We start from the raw sequence: 12,603 nt of genomic DNA on the forward strand, positions 1-12,603 counted from the left end.
ATAATGTTTAATTCCAACTATATGACATTCTGGGAGGAAAAAAAACAAAAACAAAAACAAACTAGAGATGGTAAAAAGATCAGTGTTTGCCAGACTTTGGGAGGAGGAAGGGAGGAAAAGGTGAAGCATGGAGGATTTTCTGGACAGTGAAATTATTTTGCATGGTACACAATGGTGGATACATGTCACTTCACATTTATCCAAATCCACAGAATGTACAACAACAAAAGGGAATCCAATGTAAACTATGGCTTTTGAGTGATAAAGATGTGTCAATATAGGTTCATCAGTTATAACAGATGTTCCACTCTGGTGGAGGATTTTGACGATGGGGAAGGATCTGGTTGTGTAGGGATAGAAGATATATGGCAAATCTCCGTATCTTCTGTTCAATTTTGCTCTGAACTTAAAACTTCTTTTTTGAAATATTTACTTGGTGAGAGAGAAAGTTAAGCAGAAGCCACACCATCTTTTATAGCCTAACCCACGAATTGGCAAATTACAGCCTGTGGATCAACTCTGACCCTCCACCTAATTTTATAACACTTCATCACAACACAGCCAAGCCCATTTGTGCTCCATGTTCCAGAGACAAAGCTGTTTAGCTGTGATGGAGACAATATGGGTATGACCTGAAAAGCCAGGAATATTTACTATCTGGCTCTTTCTAGATAAATGTGGCTGACCTCTGACCTGGTCTCAAACGTTACACAGTGTCATTTCTGTTGCATTCTATTCACTAGAGGTCAACCTCTAAGGCCTGCCCATGCTTGGGCAGAGTATCTTTGTGGGTATCTTCTAAAGCACCCAGGGGTGGAGCCATCCAATACATATGCATTAAGAACCAGTGAGGGTGCTGTTGGCTCAAGAAAGTGGGTCCTCTGCTGAGGACCCACTTCAGGTGAGAGAGTATGTTCCTGAGTCTCTGGACAGGTTAACTGAGTTGAGAAGATTCAGATGGTGCATTCTTTTTCCAACTTAGTTAACACCAGTGCCCACACCAGGGTGGTAAGAAGAGAACTTGTTCCTCTCCAAAATTATACCTATTGCTCAGGGGCACTTATGTTGAAGTCATTCTGACAACCTTTACAATGCTCTAATTGAAATGCCTGGGAACAGAAGAATTGCTTCTTGCTACTGGAAAATAGTGGGGGGAATTACAAAAGTGGCATATCAGAAAAAATGCAACATATTCTCAGGCTTTTGAAATGTCAGACTTCTGGGCACCAATTTATCTGACTTATATTACAGGGCTACAAATAGTCAACAACTCTTATTTGGCCATTTTTCACAATAAAAAATACATTTCTACGTGCTATTTTAGCTCAATAATGATTGTACAGATCTATTTATTTTGTATTAAGTGTGTATATGTTGGGGGGAGGGGCTGGTTCCCTAAGTAATACCTTGCCTTTGGCAATGTTGGGCAACGTAGGAGAATGTATTATACTAATCAGATTGGATCACTTGCTTAGTGAGAAGAATGTAATCTGAATTTTAACAAAATACAGCGCATTCAAAATTCACATGAAAAAATAAATAGTCTCTGAGTTCCTTCTGGAATAGAAATATCTCACCATCATATCTTTAGCTCTAGGGTAATGGAGAAAGCTGAGAGCCATTATCATAATCTTGAAGAGATTTCTTTTGATTATATTATGCCCAGAGAGGCAGCTTACAAGGTGTGTTGGAAATGGTAGAGAGTCTTCCACTGCCAGAGAACAGCAGACTCCTGTTGACTGACCATATTTCCCACGTTAGAAGATGCATATGTAGGATCTTCTGAGAGAAATATTGGACAGCAGAACTTTATGAAACACAGGGAGATGTTGACAGAAATGGTGTTTTTATCACCTGTATTTCAAGTGTTGGTGTGAAGAGAAGGGTTTTTTTTTTTTTTTAACTACTTTCTTAAAATAAGCTCTTTATCTAATGAGAGATTCAGATACATGTGCCACTCGGAAAGCAAGCACAGTGTGATGAGGACCTATCAGAGAGTAGATGTTCAACAAATACAAGCCCCTAACATTTATTTAGGGCTTATACATAGCAAGCAACATGTTAGATACACTACCCACATTCAGTCCTCACAATACTTTTATCAATTGTATAAGCTATTCGACTTATTTTAGAGCCAAGGAAATTAAGGATTCATAAAGCCAAGTAAATTGTTCAAGGTTACATGAATTTGATTTCAAAACCTGGTTCTGAACTAAGGATGTCTGATTCTAGAGCTTATCTTAACTACTGTGTGTTACAAACAATGAATGGATGGATGAATCTTCAACAGTCTCTTTCTAAATGATGGATAACATTTATTGAGGACTTTCCTAGTGTCAGTCATAAAATGTTGATATCCTCACAAGGAACCTATCAAATTTGGGAGTAGTTATTATTCCCTTATTTTACAGGTAATGTAATTGAAATTCAGAGAGGTTAAATCATTTTTCTGAACTCACACAATCTAGAGGTGGACTTGAATCTGTAGGTGGACATGGACATTCCTCTAAAGCTACAGAGCTAAACAGAGTAAGAGCTGGCATGATCTTATCTGCATTTAAAGAGATAACCAGGGCAGCAGTGTGGATGAGAATGAAACATAAAACAGAGAAAAAAATTAGGAGGCTGTTTACATTTAGATAAGACAGGCTGTAGAAATGATCTAAGGCAGGGCTCCTCAACCTTGGTACTATTAACATCTTGGGCTGGATAATTCTTTGTTGTGGGAGCCTGGGTGTTTTAGGATATTTAACAACACCCCTGGTCTCTACTCAATAGATGTCAGTAGTATCCCCCTTCAAGCTATTACCACAACCAAAGTCCCCACACATTGCCAAATGTCTCCCTGGAGGGCAAACTGTCCCTCATTGAAAACCAGTGAGTTAAGACACTGATGAGTAAACGGAAAATGGGATATTTCAGAAATATGATCAACAAGACTAAGTGATCAAAAGGTAGAAGTGCTCAAACATGTGTCCAGATGTGTAATATCATCATGGTAATAGTCAAGTCAGTACTAAGCTCAAGGCTTCAGAGCTCAGGGTCTGGATTTCATAGTCTTGGGTTTGAAACCCAGCTGTGCCACCTACTGCTGGGTGAACTTGGGCAAATTACTTATACTCTCTAGGTTTTAAACAGAAGAATCTAAGCAAATTTCATGACGGAAAAGCAGTTAATACTCAAAATATATAAAGAATTCATTTAACAACCCAATTTAAAAATGGGCAGAGGATCTGAACAAATATGTTCCCAAAGAACACATACCAATGGCCAACAGACACATGAAAAGATGTTCAACATCGCTAATATTTAGGAAAAAGCAAACCAAAACCACAATGAGATAACAGCTCATACTGGTTAGATTAGTTATCATCAAAAAGACAAGAAATAGGGGCGCCTGGGTGGCTCAGTGGGTTAAGCCACTGCCTTCGGCTCAGGTCACGATCTCAGGGTCCTGGGATCGAGCCCCGCATCGGGCTCTCTGCTCAGCAGGGAGCCTGCTTCCCTTCCTCTCTCTGCCTGCTTCTCTGCCTACTTGTGATCTCTGTCTGTTGGATAAATAAATAAAATCTTTAAAAAAAAAAAAGACAAGAAATAAGTTTTGGCAAAGATGTGGAGAAAAGAGAACTTATGTATACTGCTGGTAAATTGGTGCAGACACAATGGAAAACAATATGGAGATTCATCAAAAAGTTAAAATAGAACTATCATACTATCCAGCTATTCCATACTTGGGTATTTATCTCAAGAACAAGAAAACACTAATACACCCCTCTATACACCCCTATATTCATAGCAGCATTATTTACATTAGCCAAGCTATGTAAATTATCTAAATGCCCATCTATGGATGAACAGATAAGGCAGAAATGGTATAGGAACACAATGGAATAGTATGCAGCCATAAAAAGAACAAACCTTGTCATTTGTGACTACATGGATAGGCACTGAGGCTACTATGTTAAGTGAAATAAATAAGAAGGAGAAAAACACAAGCAGTATGACTTCATTTGTATGTGGAATCTGAACAAAACAAGTGAACAAGCAAAACAATGGCAAATTTATAAACATAATGAAACAGATTGGTGGATAGCAGAAGGGAAGGGGATGGGAGATGGTGAAATGTGTGCTAGATGGTAACTCGATTTTTCAGGTGGCCATTTTGTAATGAATAAAGATGTTGGATTATAATGTTGTATATCTGAAACTTATATAATGTTATATGTCAATTTTTTCTCAAAAAAATAAATATTAATCATAGATAACTGATATATGATTGAGGATAGATAGATAGATAGATAGATAGAATGAATATCCAAATAACATTTACTTCAAAAAGTTGTTGGGAAGGTTGAAACAGGATACCATGAATGAAGGGCTTAGCAGACTTTCTGGCTCTTAGTAAGTGCTCAATAAATATTATTGCTAGCCAGTAATAGAAATATAGGGAAGATTCTTTAACCCCAGAAATTCATTGTTTGAGAGTTTAGTGAGTGGGCCCTATGAACTCTATAAACAATTTTACAATATATGATGTATTTACCAACTCATTAAAGTTAAATTGAAAAGAAAATATGTAACTGAATATTTGGTTTGATGCTAACTTGAATGTCTGGTATATATGTATGTATACATGTGTATGATTCTGTATTCTTAGGTGTATTTGTATGTGTACATGTATACATATACTAATTAGGTAATCAGAATCATACCAAAATATTAATACCAGTTAATCCAAATTAAATAGTAAGATTCTGGGTTAATTTAATTTTTTCTATTTTTCTATTATCTTTTACTTTTTCTATAATGAATAACTACAACTTTTGTAAATAGGGCACAAACGTAAGTTGTCTAAAATGTCTTCCCTTAAGATATACTGATTAACAGGATACAGGTACCCTGTACCAGGCACTGTGCTAGAAACTGAGAATATAATAATTAGAACTTCCCACATACACATACATATACACAGGAATAACAAAAACCTCAGTAAACCAAATGTGCCTACCAGAAAGCTAGATTTTGAAAAAAAACAAGTTCAAATATAACAGTGATACTCCAAAAGCAATGAAAATGGTGTCTTTTGTCAAACATACTAATTATGTTCTTAAGTCTGATGGAAGATTTTCCTATTTTGCAAGTGGTTCAGTGGAAAACGCCATCGTCCTTTTGTGTTTAAAATTTTGCTTCCCTTATTCAGTAATTCCTATCCTCAGGGAATATAATACAATTATGCAATGTCCAAACCAGCCTTGAGTCTGATTAGTAGGGATAGCTCCCCTGAAAACTATAATTTTCCACAGAGAGTCTGATTTCAGTAACAATGGCTTTCTTTAGACAGTGTGTAAGGGGTTTTCTATTTAGAAATAAAAAACCTTGCCTCCCTGCACATTTAGGAAAATTCAAAACAGTATGCATTTTTCTGAGTTGCCAAGGACTTATGAAAACAACAATTTGGGCCTCAGGAAAATTCTTCAACATTCTATTTAAGATGGAAGTGCCTGTGTTCCACTCGTTGTCACAAGATTCTGGCTTAAAGTTGTCACTCTCAGTTTCAGCTGGTGTCTGGGTGGAAAGTAATGGAGATGATCAATTAAGGGTATGCACTCTACCTTCTGTATCCTTTTTAATTAAGTATGTACTGAAATGATGGACGTTATAGAGTTGACAACATAGCCACTCTATGTCTGCCCCTCGTCATTCTTTCTCAACGCTGTTTTTCTAGAATTAGGCTTCGTGTTCTGTCATCTCAAATATTTTAATACTTTACTGATCTTGAACGTGTTTAGCCATAGGAGGACAGCAGTAAAATAAAACTTTATAGCCAAATAAAGTCCTTTATACCTAAACTTTACTGCACATTTTATATTTTGTTTAACAACACATGGCTCCTTGAGACTCTGAAATAAACAGCTTCCTTAGTTCCAGTTTGTTTGTTTTCTTTTATTCCTGGAGAGTTGTTTCCATTTATCAGGATAGAAAGAATTTCTGATAATTGGCCGGACTGGCTGAATTTTATGGGTAGGTGCTTCTTTCTCCAAAAGTGTTAAGACAGCCTCAATGCTGAGAAAAATGGCCTATTTTCATCTTTGCTCCCCAAATATGTACATTTTCCATTATTCAGAGAGACCATGGACTCCCAATCTTTCTCAATATGATGAACATTTCATTCCATTTCAACCAAGTCAGGAAAACAGCCAACTGACGAAAGGACTGAAGGACGCCCACTGACTCGTGGAGTAGTTGATATGTATTTCCAGCAACAGATTTTCTTGTTAGCTATAGTCTGTGAAAGTGTGACTTTATAACAGTGATAAAACTATTTTCTGGAGTGAAAAATCTTTTAAGTAACACCATCTTCATTACTTCATTTGCCAAGTTGGCATGGGTGGCCCCAGAAATAATGGAAGAATTTTTAATATGAGGTAAAATGTTAAAGTAGTTTTTATTTTTCCCCAATTGAATGAAATAACTGGCTTAGGGTCTTGGCTGCTGTTGTTGTATGTGGGAATTAAAAACAAAAAAACAAAACAAACAAACAAGCAAACAAAAAGCTCTAGATTTTTCCAGATAGGTTGAAGAAAGATTTGACATCCCAAAAGTGTATAATGTAATGGAAACACCTTTGTACTGGCTTTATTTCTCACCTCTGATACTCTTATTCAGAAGGCCCACAAAAGCCAAGCTATTCAGTTACCCCATTACTTTTATAGAATGGATTGAATTTCATTTCTGAGGACTTTGCTTACTCTGATTTTCTATATAAAATTTTCTCAATAAAATACATTAACCTGATTTGATCCTAACGATACCATTACCAAAATGTCATTTACCATACTCTCACTCATATCTCCTACTGAGATTTATTAAACAACCAATACTCATTTAGACCCTAATGTCCTGACTTTGTCTTCACCACGAATATTTCCTCACAGGATATATTTCAGGATATTCTTGCGAGAAAGGGTTAAGGAGCATGCTAACTGCCATACAGAAATAAACCACTGATCTCCTTGGTCTTACTGAGCTCTTGACCTATTTTCTTGCCTGAATAGCGAGGAAAGAAATTCAAAAGCTTTTAACCCTCTTCATACTTAGAAACAGAATCTAAAAATATCACATCTGATAGAAGATCCTCACCACCTCTTCTTATCTCCAAGGATGAGCTCACTGAGTCTTAGAATGAGAACAGTGTTAGAGGGGTCACCATTTCTAGATGCTAACTTCAGATTTGCAGGACTCCTGGGCAATTGCTGACAGATGCTACATCTTCTATAAGGCTATCTTAAGAACTGAAATGGATCAGAAAGAGGGGACTTTAGTTCTTGGATTTTTTTAATGACTGGTTTCTCCAGAAAACCTTGTGGTCAGGAAGAACATTCCATTGTCTGTCTTTCTTGGCTTCGATTTAAATGTATTTTTTTTCCAGTCTGTCTTCTACGGAGATGGAAATGTCTCGTGTACCCCTATCAACAGCCTTTTTTCCCCTTGAATATGGTTGTTAGGGTGCCCTTCAACTATCATTACTGTAAGCCATGTATCCTCTGCAATAAACATAATTAAAAGCTGCTCCAGGGTCTTCTTAAAGTAATGTGAGATTTTTACATTTTTATGCCTGGTGTGGGTGATGTTAAAGTAAGTGGTACTGGGATGGGAAGGCAGGAGGGATGTCAAAAGAGACCCTCCATCCTTAGCACTCCCTTGATGGAAATGACAGCCTTATTTGTTTTGTTAACCAGTGCATAATTAAAAGTCAATATTCAAGATCATAATAAAAATCTGTATAACTACTCATGTTATGAGACTGAGGCTTAGAAGGAAAATCCATTAAAACACAGCCATGTGTAATTTACAAGAAATCAGTAATAAAATGTTTGCTCTCGACATTATCTGCAAAATGGTCTGTATATTACCAGAATAAATCCATATTACGTGGAGGCTACAGATAAACATCCATAGGCAAAGTTCACACTGAGGTTATCTGCCTCATGCTCTGAAGTGGGGAGTGCTATTTAGAGGAGATAAATTGTGGTTTACTTCTCCAAGTCTCAAGTACATCGTGCAGAAATGAGTTTAGTTCCTGGGAGGGTATCTGTCATATCCAAATAGGAGAGAATGCCATTACAGGGCTGTGCCCATTGCAAAAAGGCTATGCTTTTTGTCCTCAGTGGGAAACAAAAGGAGGATTGTTAACAATTAAAAGCCCTGATATGCCTTCTGTTTATGGAAAAAAAGAAAAAAGAAAAGGTAGTGGGAAGATATTTGGTGCTTTGAAAAACCCTGACTCAATAAGCAGTAAAATGATATCTTATTTACAGTCTCCAGTGAATTCACTGCCCATGTATGCAGAACTTTTCATGAGGCTGTACCTTGGATTCTGAAGTTAGACTATTTTTATGCATAGAAAAAATCTAATAGTAATAGGATGGAACCCTGAAACACCATAGCAGAGTTTTTATGAGCAGTCTGACCATCTCTCAAGGCAAGAAAATGAGCACCGTCTTTGGATAATGCTCAATTTCCCCACATTAAATAATGATTGTTATTTCATGCCATTTAAATTACACTCTGTAAAATGGTGGTAGGGAAGGGGGGTAAGAACATTCTGTCTCCTTATTATCGTTTTGTCTCCTTTCCCAATCCTTTGTTACTTTTCTGCATCAGCAGAAGGGACTTCTCATCATGTCTGGAGATTCCTACTAACATCTGCGCTAAAACTCCAGGTTTAGAACTCCGGGCTTTGCTTTCAATATAGAAATGAAAGCTCTGAAATTTACAAATCCCCTATCTTTCTCAGTACATTTGACTTTCAAGAACTATTGTCACTCTAGGGCAGTGGTTTTCAAAGTGTGGTCTGAAAATCAGCAGCATCAACATCTCCTGGGAGGTTATTAGAAATGCAGATTATGGGGGCCTACCCAACATTATTGAGCCAGAAACTCTGAATGTGTTTCTCTAGTAAGGCCCAGTACTCTCTCTCTTTGCAATTCTTCAATTGCTTCTGATGCTTACTAATGTTGGATAACCATTGCTGTTTGGACTCCAGAATATTCTCTCTGAAGTTAAGAGCCCAGCAATGATGTCTTTGTTCTGTATGGTACCTGTCCCTTCCCCTAAGGCAACAAATGCTATGGATTTCATGGGTGGGGAACCACAGAGCAAGATTTACTTAAATCAGTAAATGAACATCAATCCTTTTACATGCATCCTGTCCTGAAACACAGACACACACACACACACACACACCAAAAAGATTGTGGCAAATCTATTAGGTCTCCATTTTCATAAAGATTTCTTGTTCCCACAAACCTACATCTCATTCTTTTTCAATGCCACCAGAAACATAGATATTCCAAAGTCATCTGCAGCTCTAGACCAATTTGACATTATTGGAATTAGAGAAATAATATATTGCATAGCACAGCTAATATAAAACTGGCATTCTGATAACATAAATCTATAAACTGGATCCCAATGAACTCACTAGAACCATGTTAATGAATAATCATGGTGAGGACCTCAAGACTTGGAAGTGCTTCTGAATCATGAAAAACAAATATATCAAGCTACACTGACTCTAAATTTAAGTAATAATTGTATTCTCTTATCCTCTCTATTTGATAGTTCATCTCCAAGTGTGTAGTTCCAGCCAACATAACTGATGTTTGCTGGCAACTCTCTGAGTCCATATTTTTGACTCAGCAGAAAGCTCCCTGTCCAAACATGGATATACATCTTGGGGACTGGAGGGCAGGAATATCACTAGGAGAAAATAAGGTCTGAGTTCTCAGACTGTGCCTGGGACACTAGAGCTGTTTGCACAAGAACACCACAAGGTGTTTCATATTTGTAAAAGAAACACAGAGACCTTCGAGATCTGTCACCATGGCATGAATTTGTAGCTGTGGTAGTTCATGGCTTCAGCATTAACTTCAGCTCCTTCTGAGGACACCCTGCTTTTGCAAAGTTGAGTTTCAGCAGCTGCTCTGATACAAAGCCAGTGCCAGGCAAAACTCACCATGGAACAGGAAATAAGGGTGGCGGTGTTCTATTAGGCACCAAGGTTTCAGAAATGGCATAGTACTGAACGGCACACCCATCTATCAGTAAATAACCATGGTTATTTAAAAATGAAGTAAATATCTTTTTCAGTGTACATGTATTTTTTCAAACAGCTACATAAATATGTTAAACATTTGAAATTGTTTGGACCTAAGTACTTAATAAAACTCTTGGGCATTTTTTTTTTTTTTTTGACCTAGAGTTTCCATTAGCCACTTTGTGAGTCTCTGGGTTAAGGGGCTCTCCTTGTTTAGAACCCCACAGAATAAGATACTCATCACAGAGGTGGTAGGAGCCAAAGTCTGTCCAGCTTACAGACAAGGTCAAGAATGCAGGGCACAGCGCTCATGAATCCTTCCTTGGCCCAAAGCTTGTACTCTCAGAACAGCAACTGTTTTTCTCTGATATCAAACGAATTTTTCTACATCAATCTCCCCATAAGACTATAGATTCCTGAGACTCATCCTTATTTATTTCCATATTTTCCCACCAAAACATCTATGCCACATCCTGAGATCTTCCCTTGGAATCAAGTAACTTATAGATTCAGATTGAGGACACACTTTCAACCTCTGACTAGCAATTCCAGAATCCCTCAGATTTCAGCTGGGCTCATCGTGGTGATGAGGCTTCATGCAACTCCCCACAAGCATGTTTAGCTGATCAGGTGTCAAAAGTCAAGATTCCTTTAAACATGAGTTTTGGGGACCCATGGCCTTGGTGGCCCCATCTTTCAGAATCCTGTATCTGGGTATACTTATTGAATGAATGGATCAATGGATCAATAAAGTCTCTCCAAAAAGTTGAAATGTAGTTTAACATTCCAACTATCAGTCTTAGAAGTCTGGAAACCAAAGGTAGCACACAAGGGTGACCTGTTTTTCTGAACCCCTGGGAAGTTCTCTTCCAAGAATTACATTCTTTAAAAGGCTTCTCCAAAACCATCAGCTCAAAAATTGTGCCTATCTTAAGAGTCATTAAAATCTTCTTATCTGTTTGGAAACAAGATTTTCTGATAAATTCACTGAACATGAGAGTACCTTCGTAATCTCCCCCTATGCTCACCAGGAAGGGAAGTGAGTTCTCTTTAAGGCATGGTTATACCTGGGTCATCTATCCAAATAAATACGATTGCCCCAGTTCACATTAAATGATCATAGCTGCTCTAACTTTGCTCCAGGAAAATACCTGGTTATTGGAACAGAGAAGGAAGACTAAGTTAACCAAGTGATCCCATGTAATTAAAGTTCATTGATGCATCTGCTAGATTTCTCAGCAGTATGTGTTTGCAAATGAATTGTATTCCAATGGTTCATTTGAACAAGAAATTCGTTTTTCCATTAAAAAAATACTTATGAGAAGTGGTTACGTTTCCAGCCTAGGCTCCCAAACTTACCTACCCAGTAACTTTGCTAGAACAGAGTATATTAGCAATGGGTTAATATTGCTTTGATGTACATGGCTAAACAAAGTAGAAGAAATAAAACTGAATAATAATACCTTTTTTAAAAAAATGTGTCTTGAAGGCTCATGCCCTGAAAAAAAGATAGTTTTTATACACTATGGAGTATTATGCCTCCATCAGAAAGAATGAATACCCAACTTTTGTAGCAACATGGACAGGACTGGAAGAGATTATGCTGAGTGAAATAAGTCAAGCAGAGAGAGTCAATTATCATGTGGTTTCACTTATTTGTGGAGGGAATTTGGGTAAAAAGATAGTTTTTAAACAAAGGGTGTGTGTGTGTATGTGTGTGTGTGTGTGTGTGTTCACTTCAGCAGCACATACACTAAAATTGGAATGGTACAGAGAACATTAACATGGCCCATGGGCAAGGATGACACACAATTTCTTAAAACAAAAGGGAGGTGACAGATGAAAATTTTATGAAGATTCTAAAGTAGATTTGGAGAGAAATCTGAATCTTTAGGATTCTATCCACAACTTAGAAGAGTTACTTAAGCCAGGGATCACAAGGAAAGTTTTGGTATTCATGGCATTAATTCTCCTTGACCTCATTCTCTAGTCATATTATGACCTCCTTCATGGGCAACAGATATATTTGATCTACCCTCATGGCATATTTTCCTTCTTTTGTTGGTGATAGCTTCTCAATATACTTTTCAGGCAAATATTCCTAACCTTCTCTCAATTTATGTAGTTTATATAGAACTGACTCCATTTCTGGGGCTTAAGAAATGTAACCAGGAATTTAGCCAGACTGAGCGTTCCAGTCCCTAACTGATTGATTGGTCCAGAGATGAGCACACCACCTTAGGTGTTCCAGTCAGAAAATGTGTTTAACTCTTATCAGGACTATTGGGAGAAAAGACCTTCATTCCCCTAGAGTGTCTAAGCTTTTACGATGCAAGCCTGGTGCTGTTTAGAAAAATTAATTAATTAATTAATTAATTAATTTTGAAAAACGGATTTTAAAAGTCAAGCCTACTTGGGGGGCGCCTGGGTGGCTCAGTGGGTTAAGCCGCTGCCTTCGGCTCAGGTCATGGTCTCGGGGTCCTGGGATCGAGTCCCGCATCGGG

The 12,603-nt window shown here is 37.6% G+C and overlaps 1 pseudogene; it reads left to right on the forward strand.

The window, feature by feature from the left end:
• The first annotated feature begins 11,828 nt into the window (after positions 1-11,828).
• LOC122911016 lies at positions 11,829-11,951 on the forward strand (annotated as a pseudogene).
• Positions 11,952-12,603: the final 652 nt, after the last annotated feature.

Source organism: Neovison vison, chromosome 6 (genome assembly GCF_020171115.1).
Source record: "Neovison vison isolate M4711 chromosome 6, ASM_NN_V1, whole genome shotgun sequence".
NCBI lineage: Eukaryota > Metazoa > Chordata > Mammalia > Carnivora > Mustelidae > Neogale > Neogale vison.